Raw genomic sequence first — 20,225 nt, forward strand, 5'->3', positions numbered from 1 at the left:
TATTTTTTAATATTGTTAAAATTAGTAGTTGTAGTCTGTTCTGTAATACTAATTTCCAGTTATTTAATCATAGTTCTGATTTGAAAGGATTCATTGATTATCAGTGGTTCTTTACGTGGCTTTTGCATCCTTTTGTTGTTTTAATCAGTTTCCTGGTTTATGGATTAATTTAGAGAATTTTTTAGCACCACTCAGTACTATGTGGCATTTTAGAAGCTGAGTATGCAGCATTGAACAAAACTGAAAAAAGTTCCAGTCTTTCTCAATTTATATTTTACTTAGATGACTAGGCTTTTTTCAGCAAGTAGTTTTATTTTGTTTTGTTTTTCTTCCAAGAGGGACTTGTGGATGCTATATTTCCTTAGTATTTTTATGTTTGAAAATGTTCATTGCTTTGTACTTGAAGTATGACTTGGCTAGATATAACATTTTAGGACTCCATTTCTTTTCCCTAGAACATTGCAGAGATTATTTCAAGGCATTTTGGCTTTCAATTTTGCCAGCATCAGACGGAGTATATTTTTCTCTTCTCCTAGCAAGTGACTTGACATTCAGTAACTTAACTAGAATATGCCACGCATTTGATTACTTAACATTTGTGTGTGTGTGTGTGTGTAAAGTATGTGGCTTTTCAGTGTTGTTTTATTTAAAAAAATTTCTTTTTCATTTGATATGACTGTACTTTTTCTTTTTTTCAAATTTTAATTCTAGTGCAGTTAACATGTTATATTAGTTTCAGGTGTACAGTATAGAGATTCACAGTCCCATATATTAGTGCTCATCAAGATAAGTGTATTCTTAATCCCCTTCACCTATTTCACCCATCCCCCTACCCCACCTCCCCTCTAGTAACCATCTCTTTGTTCTCTAAGTTGAGAATCCATTTTTTGGTTTGTCTCTTTTTTTTTCTTTATTCATTTGTCTTATTTCTTAAATTCCACATATGAGTGAAATCATATAGTATTTCTCTTTGCCTGACTGGCTTATTTTGTTTACCAGTATACTCTAGACCCATCCACGATGTTGCAAATGGCAAGATTTCATTCCTTTTAATGGCTGAATAATATTCCATTGTTTATATATGCCACATCTTCTTTCTCTATTCTTCAGTCTATAGACACTTGGACTGCTTCCATATTTTGTAAATAATGCTGCAGTAAACATAGGGATGCCTATATCCCTTTGAATTAGTGTTTTTGTATTCTTTGTGATTACTGGATCATAGGGTAGTTCTGTTTTTAGTTTTTTGAGGACCCTCCATACTGCCTACAACAGTGGCTGCACCAGTTTGCATTCCCACCAAGAGTGCACAAGGGTTCTTTTTTTTCCACATCTTCGCCAGTGTTTCTTGTTTCTTGCGTTTTTTATTTTAGCCATTCTGATAGGTGTGAGGTGATTATCTTATTGTGGTTTTTGATTTGCATTTCTGTGATGATGAGTGTTTCGTGTGTCTGTTGTCCGTCTGAAAGTGTTCTTTGGAGAAATGTCTGTTCATATCTTTTGCCTATTTTTTAATTGGATTATTTGGTTTTTGGGTGTTGAGTTGTATAAGCTCTTTATATATTTTGGGTATTAACCTTTGATTGGGTATGTCATTTGCAAATATCTTCTCCCATTCCCTAGGTTTTTTGTTTTGTCAGTTGTTTCCTTTGCTGTGCAGAAGCTTTTTATTTCAGTGTAGTCACAAGAGTTTAGTTTTGCTTTTATTTCTCTTGCCTCGGAAGGCATATCTAGAAGGATATTGGTACGACCAGTGTCCAGAAAGGCTACAAGCAAAAGAATGAAACTGGACCGCTTTCTTAGACCATACACAAAAATAAACTCAAAATGGATTAAAGACCTAAATGTGAGACCTGAAAACATAAAAATCCCAGGAAAGAGCACAGGCAGAAATTCCTCTGACATCGTTTTATTTTTAAACAAATATATTTTTTTTCTAATTGTTCTGTGCTTTTTTAGGATACTTACTGTCTGTTGACCATATCGAACATCTTTATTCATATTAATTTTTTATTTTTTGTTTTGATTCTTTGAATTTCCTTTTGGTGGCTTTAATCTCTGCTATGATTTCTTTTTTTCCTGTTTTCTGAGTGATACTAGCTCACTTTTTAGGACATTATATCTTTGGCAGTGGTATTAGGTACAAGTTAACAAAAGAGGCTTTTTTTCCCCTAAAGATTTTATTGATTTGAGAGAGAGAGAGAGAGAGCCAGAGGGAGGGGCAGAGGGACAAGCAGATTCCCCACTGAGGGTGAAGCCTGGCAGACAATCCCAGGACCCTGAGATCATGACCTGAGCTGAAGTCCAATGCTTAACTGACTGAGCCACCTAAGTGCCCCAAGAGGCTTTTCTTCAAAAATCCTTTTTTGTTTTCTTTCTTTTCTTCCTTTCGTTTTCTTTTTTTTTCTTTGTTTCTTTTTACTTTCTTTGTTTCTTTTCTTTCTTTCTTTTTTTTTTTTTTTTTTTTTGGTTTTACATCCCCTAACATTCTGCATTTAAAACAGGATCTCTATGGGTTTTTCTCCGCCACTTTTTTCATGGCCTTCCCACACTTTTGAGTCTTAACACTAATCAAAGGATCTCTGTCTAGATCTTCAAAGAGCTGTGACATTGCCACTTTTGTGAAGAATTTCATTTGTATTTAAATTTCTCCAGTTTGGCAAATGAAAATTTATGTTTTAGAGGACTTATCTTTCCATGAAGAAAACCCATGTTCATTCATTCATTCATTCATTCATTCACGTTTTTTAGTGACTTTCAAGAGGAGTAAACATGGTTTCATTCTTCCATTTTGAATTGAAAATGTGATCAGTCTCTCTTGAACCTAAGATAACAAATTTATGTCATTTTAATGTAATTTAGATCTTCAGCTTAAAAATAGTATTTGTCTTGAAATAGTAAATTGAATATTGAGTTGTAATTAATGTAGTCAGTATTCTCTAGCCTAATTTTAGGTTATGTTATCTGCTTCATATGAAATTTATGAGCTGAAATGTAGCTGTATTGTAACATTACTAATTAACAGTTTACCAATTAGGGGACTGACTGCTACTTTTAGACATCTTAGAAAACTGATGTCTAGAAGGAAAGTGTCTGTATGACAACCAAAAATTTCTCCTTGCAAACTCTAAAGTAGAGGCAAAATGTAGAGACTCCAAAGATTTATTTTCTTCTTTTGTATCTGTTATTTTGTTACAATCTAATATTCTGGGCAGGATGGTTTTAACCTTAAACTGTAATCAGTATCTTCACTCTTTCTCTTTTTGTCTCTCCCCCCGCCCCACCACTGAATTCCATTTCCTTTTTGTTTGCTTCCAAAATCTATTTGTAAAAACAAATATTTCAGCAGATGTTGAGATTTTTTTTACTTAGCTTGTAATTTGTGTTTCATATTGAGAATTAAAATATCAAACATGGGGCAGTATTCAGAAATACTTCATAAAAAGTATTTTGGGTGTGTGGCCAACTTTCATATAAATAAGTGCCGTAAGCAAGCTGGATTGCTTTGGCTAATTAAAATTTCTAGTCAAATGAAAGTTGAAATTAAAAAAAAACTTTCTCTCAACCCTATTTTCAGTCAGTTCAGTAGCATACAGGATATTTGTGTGGTCATATAATATGTGGCACTTTGTACTTGTGTACTGAGGAATATAAAGGAAATACAAGGCTTTAAGAATTTAAGGATATAGATCTCTATAAAATTAGGAGAATAAAGTAATTTAGTACTAAGACGTATAGATATTAAATGCATCCGATGTTACCAAAAGGAAGAAAACAGACATCTTGCTTAAATTTAGTGAAAACTATTAAATTCTACTACATTTTATCGTGCTACATAGGAAATGAAATTTTTTGAAAAATAAGGAATAGCTTTCATTTGTACTGTGAAATGCATTTTCATTGATGCTTCTCTTTTACATGTATAGATTATATCTATAATGTAATAGTATAGTCACTCAATTTTATGCCTGTGGAAAAAACTTTGTAGTGGAAACAATTATTTTTAATCATATTAGAGATTCTCAGCTTCTTTCAATAATTACTGTAATGATTGATTTTAAGTCTGGGTCAGTGATGAGACAAAGTTCATGGAAGGAAAATCATATAGCTGTTAGAGAAAATGCTGCAGTTAACATTTTCACAGTTAAAGACTATTTAAAGGTACGCTTACAGACTTTTTTCTTTTACCCATTTTTTTTAAATAGACTTTATTTTTAGAGCAGTTATAGATTCACAGCAAAATCAAGCAGAAAGTAGAAAGTTTGCATATACTCTGTGCTCCCACAGATGCATAGTTCCCCTACTACCAGTATCCCACATCAGAGTGTGGTACATTTTTTTAAACTGTTAAAGCTACATTGACACATCATCATTGCCCAAAGTCCATGGTTTACTTTACGGTTCACCCTCGGTGTTGTACAGTCTGTGGGGTTTTGACGAATGTATAATGACATGTATTCACCATTATAATATCATACAAAATAGCTTCACTGTCCTAAAAATCCTCCCTCCTGATAACCCCTGAAAACCGTTACTCATCTCTTTATTGACATAGTTTTGCCTTTTCCAGAATTTCGTGTAGTTTAAATCATACAGTATGTAGCCTTTTCAAATTGTCTTCTTCCATTAGCAATAATACACGTAAGGCTCCCGCATGTCATTTCATGGCTTGATAGCTTGTTTCTTCTTAGAGTTGAATAGTTTTCATTGTCTGGATATACCGCAGTTTGTTTATCCATTCACCTGCTGAAGGAAATCTTGGTTGCTTCCACCTTTTGGCATTTATAAATACAGTTGCTGTAAACATCTGTGTGCAGGCTTTCATGTAGGCAGGAGTTTTCAACTTGTTTGGGTATAAATAGAGTGGGATTGCTGGGTATATGGTAAGAGTATGTTTAGTTTTGTAAGAAACTGACAATCTGTCTTCCAAAGTGGCTGTACTGTTTTGTAATCCCACCATCAATGAATGAGTGTTCTTGGTTTTCCACATCTTTGCCAAATTTAGTGTTGTTGATGTTTTTGATTTTTGCCATTTTAGTAAGGCATGTTATAGTATCTCGTCAAATTTGCAATTCCTTAATGCCCTGTATGTTGGGCATCTCTTCATATGCTTTTGTACCATCTGTATAATCCTTTTCATTGAGGGATCTATTCACATCTTTTGCCCATTTTTATTTTATTTTAGTTTAGTTTAGTTTTAGAGAAGGAGGGAAAATGGAGGAGGGGAGAGGGAGAGAGAGAATCTTAAGCGACCCCATGCCCAGCTGGAGCCACACATGGGGCTTGATCTCACAACCCTGAGATCATGACCTGAGCTGAAATCAAGAGTCCGATACTTAACCAACTGAGCCACCCGTGCACCCCCCTCTTTTGCCCATTTCTAACTGGATTGTTTTTCAGTGTTGAACCAGCCATGCATACCTGGGCTACATCCCACTTGGTTGTGGTGTGTGTGTGTGTGTGTATGTATGTGTGTGTGTGTGTGTGTGTGTGTGTGTGTGTGTGTGTATATATATATATATATATTTATTTATTTATTTATTGTTGGATTCTGTTAATATTTTGTTGAGTATTTTTACATCTATGTTCATAAGAAATATTGGCCTGTAGTTTTTTTTTTTTTTCTTGTAACATCTGTCTGGGTTTGGTATTTAAGGTAGTTTTAGCCTCATAGAGTAAGTTAGGAAGTATTCCCTCTGTGTCTGTCTTCTAGAAGAGACTGTAAAGTGTTGATATAATTCTTTTAATGTTTGATGGAATTCACCAGTGAATCCACCTGGGCCTGGTGCTTTCTATTTTCAAAGGTTGTTTACTGTTGATTCAGTAATAGATGATCTGAATAGGCTTGTATTGATTTTTCCTTGTGTGAGTTTTGGCAGATTGTGTCTTTCGAGGAATTGGTCTATTTCTTTTTTATTTTTTAAATTAATTTTTAAATTATGTTAGTCACCATACAGTACATCATTAGTTTTTGATGTAGTGTTCCATGATTCATTGTTTGCATATCACACCCAGTGCTCCATGCAATATGTGCCCTCCTTAATAGCCTTCACCAGGTAGCCCATCCCCTACCCCCCTCCCCTCTAAAACCCTCAGTTTGTTTCCTGGAGTCCATAGTCTCTCATGGTTCATTTCCCCCTCTGTTTCCCCCCCCCCTTCATTTTTCCCTTCCTTCTCCTAACAATTTCCCTGCTATTCCTTACGTTCCACAAATGAGCAAAACCATATGGTAATTGTCTTTCTCTGCTTGACTTATTTCACTTAGCATAATCTCCTCCAGTCCCATCCATGTTGATACAAATGTTGGGTAATCATTCTTTCTGATGGCTGAGTAATATTCTAATGTCTGTATGAACCACATCTTCTTTATCCATTCGTCTGTTGAAGGGCTTGGTCTGTTTCATATAGTTTATCAAATTTATAGTCATGGAGTTGTTCATATTATTCCTCTATTATTTTTTTAATGTCAGTGGGATCTGCAGTTGAGTTGTGATGTCACTTCTTTCATTTCTCTTATTAGTAATTTGTGTCTTTTCTCTTTTTCTTAGTTAACCTGGCTGGAGGTTTATCAATTCTTTTTTTATCCCCCCAGAGAATCAGTATTTGGTATTTCCCTATTGGTTTCTTATTTTCAATTTAATTGATTTCTGTTCTAATTCTTACTATTTCTTCTCCTTCCTTTGGATTTAATTTGCTCTTCTTTTTCTAATTTCTTAAGGTAGTAGCTTAGATTATTGATTTTAGATCTTCCTTCTTTCACAATTATGCATCTAATACTAATTTTCCTCTAAGCATTGCTTTCAGTGCATCTCAGAACCCAAGTTGTATATTTATTTTCATTTAGTTCAAAATAGTTTTTAATTTCTCTCGAGATTTCTTCTTTGACCTGTGTGTTATTTAGAAGTATGCTGCTGGATGTTATATGCAACTAATGAATCATTGAACACTACATCAAAAACTAATGATGTACTATATGTTGGCTAATTGAATTTAAATTAAAAATAAATAAAAAAAATCACACCAAAAAATAGAAGTATGCTGTTTAAGTATTTTGGGATTTTCCAGCCATTTTTCTGTTACTGATTTATTTAATTTTATTGTTATCTGAGAACCTATACTGTGTGATTTCTATTCTTATAACTTTGTTAAGGGGTTTTATGGCCCAGAATGTGGTCTTAGTGAATATTCTACATGAGCTTGACAGTAATATATATTCTTCTGTTGGATGAAGTTGATGTCAATTATATTCAATTGCTTGATGATGCTGTTGAGTTCTATTATGCCCTTACTGATTTTCTGCCTGTTGGAACAGATATCCAGAATTCCTGATAGAAGTGTCTTAAACAAAATGTAGTATAATTTAATAGTTTTTGCTAAATTTAGGCAAGATGTCTGTTTTCTTCCTTTTGGTAACATCAAATACATTTAATATCTAGGAGCGCCTAAGTGGCGCAGTCATTAAATGTCTGCCTTTGTCTCAGGGCATGATCCCAGCGTTCTGGGATCGAACCCCACATCAGGCTCCTCTGCTAGGAGCCTGCTTCTTCCTCTCCCACTCCCCCTGCTTGTGTTCCCTCTCTCGCTGGCTGTCTCTGTCAAATAAATGAATAAAATCTTCAAAAAAAATACATTAAATATCTACATGTCTTATGTTGAAGTCTCCTCCTATAATAGTAAATTTCTCTATATTTCCTTGAAGTTGTAACAGTTTGCCTCATGTATTATGATGCTTTGTTATTAGGTTCATATGCTTTAAGGATTGTTTTGTCTTCTTGAGGATTGACTCCTTTATCATTGTGTAATGCCCTTCTTTATTTGTGTTAATTTTCCTTGATCTGAAGTCTGCTCTGCTGGAAATTAATATAGCTATGTTAGTTTTGATTGGTGCTAACAAAGTATATCTTTTTCTACTTTTAATTTTTTAAGTGTCTTTTATTGAAAGTGGGTTTTTTGTAGACAGCATATAAATTGAGTACTGTTTTTGATACATTGACAATCTGTTTTTTAATTGGTGTATTAAGACCATTGACTTACAGTGATTGGTGATATAGTCAGGTTAAGAACTACCATATTTGTGTTCTATTAGTTGCCCTAATTCTTTGTTCCTCTTTTTGTTTACAGTCTTTATCTGCTTTCTGTGGTTTTAGTTGAGCGTTTTATATGCTTGCATTTTCTCTCCTTTCTTAGCAAATCAGTTATACTTCACTTTTTATTTATTTATTTTTTTAGTGGTTGCCCTAGAGTTTGCAATATAAATTTGCAACAAATCCAGATCTACTTTCGGATAAACATTTCTCAATAATAGCTTCACAGGTAGTACAGCAACCTTATAATAACAAGTATTCCTAATTCCTCCCTTCCATTCCTTGTGTCATTGCTGTGATTCATTCCACTATAATCATCTAGTATTTTGTTGCTATTATTACTTCGAACAAACTGTTATCTGTTAGGTCAATTAAGAAAAAGAAGTTTTTAATTTATCTTCCCTTATTACTTCTTTGATGCTCTTTGTGTAGATTCGAGTTTCTGATCTGTAGGAGTGTCCTTCTTTTTGAAGAATTTCTTTTAACATTTCTTGCAAGGCAGATCTACAGACCATGAATTCCCTCAGTTTTGTTTGTCTGAGAAGGTCTTTATTTCTTTTAAAGTATAATTTCTCAAGATACAGTATTTTGGATTGGTGGGTTTTTTTCCCCCCTTACTACTATTTATATCATTCCTTATATTGTTTCTGTGGAAAAATTGGATATAATTCTTACATTTGTGCTTCTGTAGATAAGGCGTTGTTTCCTCTGGCTTCTTTCAAGATTTTTTATTTTTTATTTTCTATAGTTTGTATATAATATACTTAGATATAGTTTTTGTTTTTTTTTTTGGCAGGGGTTGTCGCATTTCTTCTTGGATCTGTGGTTTGCTGTCTGACGTTAATTTGGGGGAAATTCTCAGATATTATTGCTTTAAATGTTTCTTACTTTCATTTTCTTCCCCTTCTGGTATTCATATTATGCATATGTTATGCTTTTTTAGTTGTCCCACAGTTCTTGGATAGCCTGTTCTATTTTTTTCAGTCTTTGGTCTCTTTGATTTTCAATTTTGGAAGTTTCTGTTGACATGTTCCTATGCTTAGAGTTCCTTACCAGTTTGCAGCCTGCTAATGAGCCCATCAAAGACTTTCTTCATTTCTGTTAATAGTATTTTTTATCATCAGCATTTTAAAAAAAAGTTTTTTAGAATTTCCATCTTTCTAGTTACGTTACCCACATATTCTCGCATGTTGTCTGCTTTTTCCATTAAACTCCCTTAGCATGTTAATTAAGAGTTATTTTGTATTGCTGGTCTGATAATTCCAACATTTTTGCTGTATCTGAGTGTTTCTGATGCTTCCCTTTTCTCTTCAGACTGTGTTTTTTTGCCATGAAGTATGCCTTGTGATTTTTTGTTGAACCAGACATGATCAGTACTGGGTAAAAGGAACTGTAATAAAAAGGCCTTTAGTAATGTGGTGGTAAGGTATGGGGAGAGGGGGAGTGTTCTGTAGTCCTATGATTAGGTCTCAGTCTTTTAGTGAACCTGTGCCTGTGCCCTGTGAACATTGTGTTTCTCAGTCCCCGCCCCCTATCTTTAGGTGGGACAGAATTGATAGAGGGGTTTAAAGGTGAGTATTTCTCTTTGCTCATGTTAAAGGCTAGCGGGAACTGAAGCTGGATATTTCTTTTTCCCTAGGTCACTTAGGCTCTGTTGTGGTAAATTAGTTTGCCTTGAACGCAGGCCTTGTGAAGAACAGAATGTTCTCACATATTTCAAAATGGTTACTTTTTCCACTTGCCCAACTAGAAGCACACAGGGATTTTTCTCTGATCTTTACTGTGACAACCTGATAAGTATACTCACCAAAGTGTATGCATGCCCCCCTAAGCCTGGACCCCACCTGGAGTTTTTATATTTGTCTACTCTGATCCTTCAGGAATTCCTCAGTTACAGTTCGGGTTTTCTATCTTGGTACTTCTTTTTGTGAAGGTTTCTGTTGTGTTTCTGTATCTGCCTGTCTGTCTCCAATTTGGGGAGCAGAAATTGCTCTGTGACTTCAATTCTGAGGGATCTAAGAAGAGTTGTTGATTTTCAGTTTGTTCAGTTTGTTCACACAAACAACATGGAGGCTAAATAACATGCTACTAAGCAATGAATGGGTCAACCAAGAAATCAAAGAGGAAATGAAAAAATACATGGAGATAATGAAAACGAAAGCAGAGTGGTCCAAAAATCTTTGGGATTCAGCAAAAGCTGTTCTAAGAGGGAATTTTATAGCAATGCAGGACTACCTGAAGAAACAAGAAAAATGTCAAATAAACAACCTAACCTTACCCCTAACGGAACTAGAAGGAAAAAAAAAAAAAAGCTCAAAACCAGTAGAAGGAAGGAAATAATTTAGTGCAGAAAGAAATGAAATAGAGACTAAAAAAACAAGAGGAAAGATAACGAAACCAGGAGCTGGTTCTTTGAAAAGATCAACAAAATTGATAACCTTTTAGCCAGGCTCATCAAGAAAAAAAGAGAAGACTCAGATAAATGAAATAAAAATGAAGGAGGAGAAATAACAACTGACACCTCAAAAATACCAAAGATTATAAGAGAATATTAGAAAAATGATATACGAACAAATTGGACAACCTAGAAGAAGTGATTAAATTTCTAGAAACATAACTTACCAAAGCTGGAACAGGAAGAAATAAAAAAAAAAATCAAACAAAATGATTACTAGCAATGAAATTAAATCAGTAATCAAAAACTTCCAACAAATGAAAATACAGGATCAGATGGCTTCACAGGTGAATTCTATGAAACATTTAAAGACGAGTTAATACTGTTTTCAGAGTATTTAAAAAAATAGAAGAGGAAGGAAGGCTTCCAAATTCATGCTTTGAAGCTGGCATTACCCTGATAACCAAAACCAAATAAAGACTACAAAAAGAGAAAAGTAACAGGCCAATATCTCTGAATGAACATAGATGCAAAAATCTTCAACAAGACATTAGCAAACCAAATCCAACAATATATTTTTAAAATGACTGTTTCCTTGGCTGTGCAGAAGCTTTGTATCTTGATGGAGTCCCACGAGTTCATTTTATCTTTTGTTTCTCTTGCCTTTGGAGACTTGTCATGAAAAAGGTTGCTTTGGCCGATGTCGTAGAGGTTGCTGCCTATGTTCTCCTCTAGGATTTTGATGGATTCCTGTCTCACATCAAGGTCTTTCGTCCATTTGGAGTTTATCTTTGTGTATGGTGTGAGAGTGTGGCCAAGTTTCATTCTTTTGCATGTAGCTGTCCAATTTTCCCAGCACCATTTATTGAAGAGACTTTTTTCCATCGGATGTTTTTTCCTGCCTTATCAAAGATTAGTTGCCCAAAGAGCTGATGGTCCATTTCTGGGTTCTCTATTCTGTTCCGTTGGTCTATGTGTCTGTTTTTGTGCCAGTACCATGCTGTCTTTGTGATCACAGCTTTGTAGTACAGTTCGAAATCCGGCATTGTGATACCCCCAGCTTTGTTTTTCCTTTTCAACAGTTCCTTGGCGATTTGGGGCCTTTTCTGGTTCCATACAAACTTAAGGACTATTTGTTCCGTTCTTTGAAAAATGTCATCGGTGTTTTGTTCGGATAGCATTGAAAGTGTAGATTGCTCTGGGTAGCATGGACATTTTAACTATGTTAAGTCTTCCGATCCAGGAGCATGGAATATTTTTCCATCTTTTTGTGTCTTCCTCAATGTCTTTCAAGAGTGATTTATAGTTTCTAGAATATAGATCCTTTACGTCTCTGGTTAAGTTAACTCCAAAAAACTAAGAGGCAGCCCATGGAATGGGAGAATATATTTGCATATGATGCTACAGATAAAAGATTGGTATCCAAGATCTACAAAGAACTTCTCAAACTCAATACGCGAGAAACAAATAAAAAAATCATAAAATGGGCAGAAGATATGAACAGACACTTTTCCAATGATGACATACAAATGGCTAACAGACACATGAAAAAATGTTCAAAATCATTAGCCATCAGGGAAATTCAAATCCAAACCACACTAAGATACCACCTTATGCCAGTTAGAATGGCAAAAATTGACAAGGCAAGAAACAACAATTGCTGGAGAGGATGTGGAGAAAGGGGATCCCTCCTACATTGTTGGTGGGAATGCAACTTGGTACAGCCACTCTGGAAAACAGTGTGGAGGTCCCTTAAAAAGTTAAAAATTGAGCTACCCTATGACCCAGCCATTGCACTACTGGGTATTTACCCCAAAGATACAGACATAGTGAAGAGAAGGGCCATATGCACCCCAATGTTCATAGCAGCATTGTCCACAATAGTTAAATAGTGGAAGGAGCCGAGATGCCCTTCAACAGATGACTGGATTAAGAAGTTGTGGTCCATATATACAATGGAATGTTACTCAGCTATCAGAAAGAAGGAGTTCTCAACATTTGCTGCAACATGGACGGCACTGGAGGAGATAATGCTAAGTGAAGTAAGTCAAGCAGAGAAAGACAATTATCATATGATTTCTCTCATCTATGGAACATAAGAACTAGGAAGATCGGTAGGGGAAGAAAGGGATAAAGAAAGGGGGGATGATCAGAAGGGGGAATGAAGCATAAGAGACTATGGACTATGAGAAACTGAGGGCTTCAGAGGGGAAGGGGGTGGGGGAATGGGATAGACTGGTGATGGGTAGTAAGGAGGGCACGTATTGCATGGTGCACTGTGTGTTATATGCAACTAATGAATCATCGAACTTTATGTCAGAAACCAGGGATGTACTGTATGGTGACTAACATAATATAATAAAAAAAAATTAAAAAAAAAGTAAAAAAATGACTTACCACGATCAAGTGGGATTTATTCCAGGGATGCAGAGTGGTTTGGATGGGTTATTATTCACGAATCAATTAATGTGACATATCAAATTAACAAGAGAACAGTAAAAACCATGTGATTATCTCAGTAGGTGAAAAAAAAGCATTTGACGAAGTACAACATCCACTCCTGATAAAAACTTTCAATAAACTAGGTCTGGGGGGATCATACCTCAACATAATAAAAGCAGTATATGAAAAACTCATACCTAACCTCATACTCAATAGTGAAAAACAGAGCTTTTCCTCTAAGACCAGAAGTAAGACAGGGATATCCATTCTCACCACTCTTATTAAAAAATGCATCTAAATTGGTAAGGAAAAAGTAAAGCTGTCACTATTTGCAGATGACATGGTGTACTATTGTAGGAAACCCTAAAAACTCCACTAAAAAACTACTAGAACTGACAAATTCAGTCAAGTCATAGGGTACAAGATTAATATATAGAAATCTGTTGTATTTATATACACAATAATGGAGTAGCAGAAAGAGAAATTAAGAATACAGTGCCACTTAAAATTACACAAAAAATAATAAAATACCTAGGAATAAACTCAACCCAGGAGGTGAAAGACTTATACTTTGTAAACCATAAAACACTGATGAAAGAAATGAGAGATGACCCAAACAAATGTACAGATATTTCATGTTCATGGATTGGAAGAACGAAAATTGTTCAAATGTCCATACTACCGAAACTAATCTAGAGATTTAATGGAATCCATTTCAAAATACCAACAACATTTTTCACAGACCAGATCAAAAAATCTTGTCATTTGTATGGAACCACAAAAGACTCCAAATAGCCAAAGCAATCTCGAGAAAGAACAACAAAGCTGGAGATATCACAGTTCCAGATTTCAATTTACACTGCAGAGCTGTAGTAATAAAAAATAGTGTGCTATTGGCACTAAAATAGACATATATATCAATGGAACAGAATAGAGCCCAGAAAGAAACCCATGCTTATATGGTCAATCTACAATAAAAGAGGCAAGAGTATACAATGGAGAGAAGAGTCTTTTCAACAGATGGTGCTGGGAAAACTGGACAGCTACATGCAAAAGAATGAAATTGGGCCACTGTCTGAAAGCATACACAAAATTAAACTCAAAATGGATTAAAGATCTAAATGTGAGACTCAAAACCATAAAATTCCAAAAAGAAAACATAGGCAATAATTTCTTTTGAAATCAATTGTAGAAGCAATTTTCTAGATGTCTCCTAAGACAAGGGAAACAAAAGTAAAAATAAACTATTGGGACTACGTCAAAATAAAAAGCTTTTGCATAGCAAAGGAAACCATCAACAAAATGACAAGGCAACTCTCTGAATGGGAGAAGATATTTGCAAATGATATATCCAACAAGGGGTTCATATCCAAAACATATAAAGAACTTACACAAATCAATACTAAAAAAAACAAGCAATCTAATTAAAAAATGAGGCAGAGGACCTGAATAGATAATTTTCCAAAGAAGACCTACGGATGGCCATCGGACACATGAACAACATCACTAATCATCAGGATAATGAAATCAAAACCACAATGAGAGGTCACTTTAATAACCTGTCAGAATGGCTAGAATCAAAAAGACAAGAAATAACAAGTGTTAGTGAGGATGTGGAGAAAAAGGAACCCTTGTGCACTGTTGGTGGGAATGCAGATTGGTGCAGCCACTATGGAAAACAGTGTGGAGCCTTCTCAAAAATTTAAAAATGAACTACCTTATGATCTAGGAATCACACTACTGGGTATTTACCCAAGGAAAACAAAATCACTAATTCACAAAAAGTTATATATCCCCATGTTAATTGCAGCATTATTTATATAAGGAAGCAACCCAAGTGTCCTTTGATGAGTGAATAAAGAATATGTTGTATATATATGCAATGGAATATTACTCAGCCATAAAAAAGAATGTGATTGTTCCATTTTACAACAACATGGATGGACCTAGAGGGTAAAATGCTAAGTGAAATAAGTAAGGCAGAGAAACACAAATACCATATCATTTCACACATATGTGGAATTTAAAAAACAAAGCAAATGAAAAAAGAGACAGACAAAAAGACTTAAATACAGGAGAACAAGCTGGTGGTTCCCAGAAGGGAGATGCGGTGGGTGGGAGCATATGCGAAATAGATAAAGGGGATTGAGAGTATACTTATGTTGATGAACACCGAGTAATGTTTGGAATTGTTGAATTCAGAAAAATTCAACGATAAATATATGCCCAAATATATGTCATGTGAAAATCTTTGCAGTAACTTGGGATCTTAAATATAGATGGTCTTTTATAGATGATACAGTCCAACCTTGTTAAATTCAGAGAATTATATGAGTCCCAGGTTTGATTACAAAATCCAAAAATCTATTTAGGGTAAAAGAAATTTGTCTTAATTTATAGAAGTAATGAGTTTTTTTAGGTTAGGCTTTTAGTCCTATTTTTTTTTTCTTTGTAATGATTGTAGTATTGGAGTAAAATGACAATTAAAAAATTGTGTTTATTTTGCCTAAAACTGAAATAGTGGTACTTTAAGGATTATTTAAATTTGACAATAGTTAAAATAAAATTAAATATCTAACATGTTTCATGTAATTTTTAAACCCATTTCATTATATATTCAAAGTGCTGAATGGGAAGAATCTACAGCCAAGAATGCTCTATACAGCAAGACTGTCATTCAGGATATCATCTTAACTTTAAGTGGGAAGAGTTTCCTGGACAAAAACAAAAGGAGTTCATGACCACTACACCAGCCCTTAAATATTAAAGGGAACTCTAAGTCCAAAGAGAGACCAAAAGTGACAAAGACAAGAAAGGATCAGAGAAAATCTCCAGAAATGACAAAACGTGTATTCAAAACGAAGATTCAAATTTGTGGGAGGAATTCTTAGTAATCAGGTTAATGGGGGCTGCATAAATCCTGATTCTTTCAACATAATTTCCAAAAAGATCACTACAGAAAAGCATGAAGAACAAATAAAATTTACGAAACCTACAACCTTGGCACAACTAGAAAGCAAACAATGTCCAAATTCATTTTAATTTTAGGAAAATATTACCAAGTTACAGTGTGCTACTTTCTTCAACTTCTGCAAGTCTTTGACATGAACAAGCATACTTCAGGAAAAACTATATGTGGAAGGGAGAAGAGACTTTGCGACTGTCTAAAGTTGATTTGAAATCATTACTAAAAAAGGGAAGTCCACTGTAATAAGTACAAAAATTCTGAGAAATACTACTAGTAGATCAAACAGACCAGAGGTAAAGGACTTAACATTTATGTGGTATTCAAGGAAGTAGTATTGGGAAGGTAACTGTTTGCAGGAGAAGATGGTGGAAAGGAAGGCAGAGGTGATCTTTGGAAAATGCTTGTTGAATGGAAAGGAAGGCAAGAGGTATAGAAATCCTTCAATATAAAAAAATATACAAAAAAGTATATTGAATGATATGAAACTCCTCTCCCTACTGCTGATAACTTAAAAAAAGACTTCTGTTAAAGAGACCATACTGAACTCCACCCTCCCACTGCCAATTCTTTCCATTGCAATTCAGTGAGGCCAGTAATCTTCACCTATGCAAACTACTATAAGAAGAAAACAAAATGATAATTTATAGCTGTTCAGGTGATGAAGTTGTTGCCCCCAAACAATGGAAAAGTGGAAAGAACCTGTTAAAAGATAACTCCAAGCTGAAACAGTTCTCCATAAATAAGTGTTTAGAAATGTGACCGATAAAAAATTCATCATTCAGAATTTGGAAATACTAGGAATAGAATTGGAGGGTATAGATGAAACAAAGTGATTAAACTCCAGAAAGAAAGAAAAAAAAGAACATTATATCAAAACAAAGACTAAATTCCACAGTGACCACAGAAGACTAGATTCAAGTGAAACCTTAAGATTACTGAAGGAAAGCAGGAAAACAACTAAGTGAATGGAAATGAGAAAAGTTTGTTCAGGGGATTTCAGAGAAGGTGTTTGAAAAGGGAGGTAGGTTAGAGAGGTCCAGCTTATGTATAATTGCAGTTCCCTGGAACATCTCACTATGCCTGCAAGTTCAAAGAATATTGAGAACATGTCAAATGGACACAGGAGGGTCTCTCATTGATAAAATCATAGACGATTTAAACATCAAAAGAAATAAAGGTGTTAATTGATTATAATGCATAGAATAAGATAACCTATGAGTTGATACTGACATGAATGAGTAAATACATACATGGAGGAAAAGCAAACTGTCTTACAATAAAACGCAACTAGTAGTAAATGTAGGTATAATGTATTATGAAATTAGAAAATCCCCATTTGACAACCACCATAGTAATTTTTTAGGCAAGAATCATGAATGGATGTTACAATCAGTTTGTTAAAGTTTGATAGATAGGATATTTACATAGAAATTTTCACAAGATACTTATTAATTACAAGGGGCAAAATAGTAACTTTGCAGGGGAAGATACTTGACAGACACTATCTTAACCAAGTTAACAATACCAGTTATGGGACAAATAGATGTCATGTGGATTTTCATGTGATATATTATGGACAGAACATCACTTCTAAGTTGTTCCTGCTGAAAGTCTAAATGTAATCAGAAAGAAACATTAGACAAAGTCAAATTGAGAGACATATGACAATATAAATGGCCTGTATTCTGCACAAGTCCCAAGGTCCTGAGTGACAAAGACTGAGGAAATTGTTCAGTTTAAAGAGGATGCAATTTTCAGAAAGCAGCATTTAATTCTGGATTGGATCCTACACTAAGGGAAAAAGAAAAGATATTAGTGGGATAATTGAGAAATTTGAATAAGGTTTGTAGATTAGATAATAGTGCTGTATTCTTGTTTTCTGATTTGGTAATTTTGTTTGTCCTTGTTTAAGAAAATATTTAGGGGCAAAGGGACCTGGTAACCTCTACCTAGTCCAAAGGATTCAGGAAAAAAAAAAATTGTGTGTGCGTGTGTTTCATTTAGGGAAAGGAAAACATGGTAAAATGTTAACAGTTGGGGAATTTGGTTGAAGATACATGAAAAATGTTATTTTTTGAAAATTTTCTGTGAATTTGAAATTATTTCAAAATAAGGGGATGACAGAAAACAGTTTATAAGAATATAAAGTTAATTTTATATCATTAATCTAAGTTGCTAGCAGTAAACCAGAGTGTTTAAAAATAGACTAAGTGCTATAAATAAAATGAAAAAGATTTCATTTATGATAGTTGAAAGTGAAATTAATATTAATATTCTAGTTTTCAGTGTATATCTTTGGTGTCATTGAAATATAAGTGTGTTCTTGCACACATTTTTCTAGTCACTGAAAAAGTTCTCTTAGACTGTAGTAAGTTGGAGGAATAGAGAGGATATTGTTATAAATTGAGTCCCTCCCTCCACTAACTCCTTCCTTCATCTTGAACTCCTTATTGATAACTTTGAAGAAATATTTTTGAATAAGTATTTTTGGAAAGGACAACAGGGACTGGCATACTCTTTTTACTGATAGTGAACTATAGGTTTTTTGTTTTTTTAAGATTTTATTTATTTATTAGAGAGAGGGAGAGAGAGCCCGAGCAGGGGGAGGAGGAAAGGGAGAAGCAGACTCCTGGCTGAACAGGGAGCCTGACGTGGGGCTCGATCCCACAAGTCTGGGTTCATGACCTGAGCCAAAGGCAGATGCTTAACCGACTGAGCCACCCAGGCATCCTTGTAGTTTTTGTTTTAAAGAATTTTCTCCAATCATACTTAATGGATATTCTGAAGCAGCATTACTTGTCTCAATTTTAATACTGTCTTGTTCATAGCTCACTTAATTTGAAAGCCTTTGACTAGAGTAAGAATTATTCTGGAATAAATGCTTTGCTTTGTTGATTGTCATTTTCTTCCTCTTCTTCAGTACTAGAAGTATGGAAAAACATTTCTGAATAAACCTTTGCTAAATTCAGAATTTTAGTGCAGCAAGCACATCTAGGTGCATCTCAAGACATAAATGATTTCAAGTTTGGTGTTTTAAAATAGTTTTAATAATGGTATTTTTATATTCATTACATTCTTAAAAATGGTATGATACAATGCCAGGATTTGGAGAAACAGTATCGCAATCAATAATAAAAGTTTAAAACTTTTTAATGACAAATATGTAAACAAAGTTAATATGTAAGTGGGAAATTTGATAAAGTATTTGTAAAACATAGTTAATATACCTAAGGGGATTTTACTTAGATAAGTGAAAAAAGTCACAATGTATGAAAATGATCAAAAGATAAGTAGTATAGAGAAAGCAAATTCCAAATGACAACAAATATAAGAAAAAGATATCTAACCATTACTAGTTAGGAAATCCATATTAAAGAAATGAGATTTTTATTTTACATCTATCATACTAGGAAAACAGTTGAAACATTTATATGAAAAAAATTATTAAAGAGTACCTTAGTATACCATTTGACTTAGAGGCATATCCACAAGATGTGGTTGAATGAGTAAAATAAAATAAAGAGTATTGATGGAGTCACTGTTTTGTGAAATGCTGACAAAATCCCTTATGTATGTATACATGTATACGTGAATATGGTTATATGATCTTGTGCAAAAATGTGGAATGAAAAATATTAAGTTGAAAACACTGGTTAAGGGGTTTATGTTGGTGCAGGGGAAAGTAGGGAGGCAAGCATAAAACACTATTTCCATATATATGCATTTGTATAAAATTATTTGTGTATTTATATTGTAAGGATCTTTTAAAAAAGATTAAATAATGTTAAGAGATTCATTTTTATAAGGTGAGGAAAGGAACCATTAGGCACATGTAGTGTGAAGAGTGTTCCACAAGGAGGGAAAATAACAAAGTTCCTAAGGAGGAAAGTAGCTGTTGGTTAAGGAAGACGCACACAAACACACACGCAAACACATCAGTGACGGATATAAAGGAGAGTGATGGGATGTAACTTCAGAGGGAGAGTTTGAGGCCACATAATTGTTTACTTAATGAGTTCGGATATTACTTTTAGTGCAGTAAAAAGCTCTAAACTTCTACTTAAACAATTTATGTTTCAAAAATATCACTTGGTCATTCAAAGGATACACGTATAATCATTTGAAGGGGCACAAGCACCTCAGTGAGGGAAGAAAGGACACGAGAATAGACAGTAACAACGTGGTGAGGTAAATGGATTGGAGGACTGGATAAAGGTTAAAGAATTTCTGGAGAGATAATACAAAATAGGAAAGCTAGATAGGCAAAATGGAATACATGAAATTGAGATTTTGGAGGTGATGTGATTATTATTGATGGCAGAGTTAAAGGTGTGAC

At 34.3% G+C, this 20,225-nt stretch overlaps 1 protein-coding gene across 11 annotated transcripts in view; it reads left to right on the plus strand.

Annotated features, from left to right (window-relative positions):
- Positions 1-20,225, plus strand: part of MEF2A (myocyte enhancer factor 2A) — a 163,165-nt gene that overhangs the window by 80,320 nt on the left and 62,620 nt on the right. The window lies entirely within an intron of this gene.

This window comes from Ursus americanus, chromosome 28 (genome assembly GCF_024610735.1).
Source record: "Ursus americanus isolate L20-20 chromosome 28, mUrsAme1.1.p, whole genome shotgun sequence".
In the NCBI taxonomy this organism is placed as follows: Eukaryota; Metazoa; Chordata; class Mammalia; order Carnivora; family Ursidae; genus Ursus; species Ursus americanus.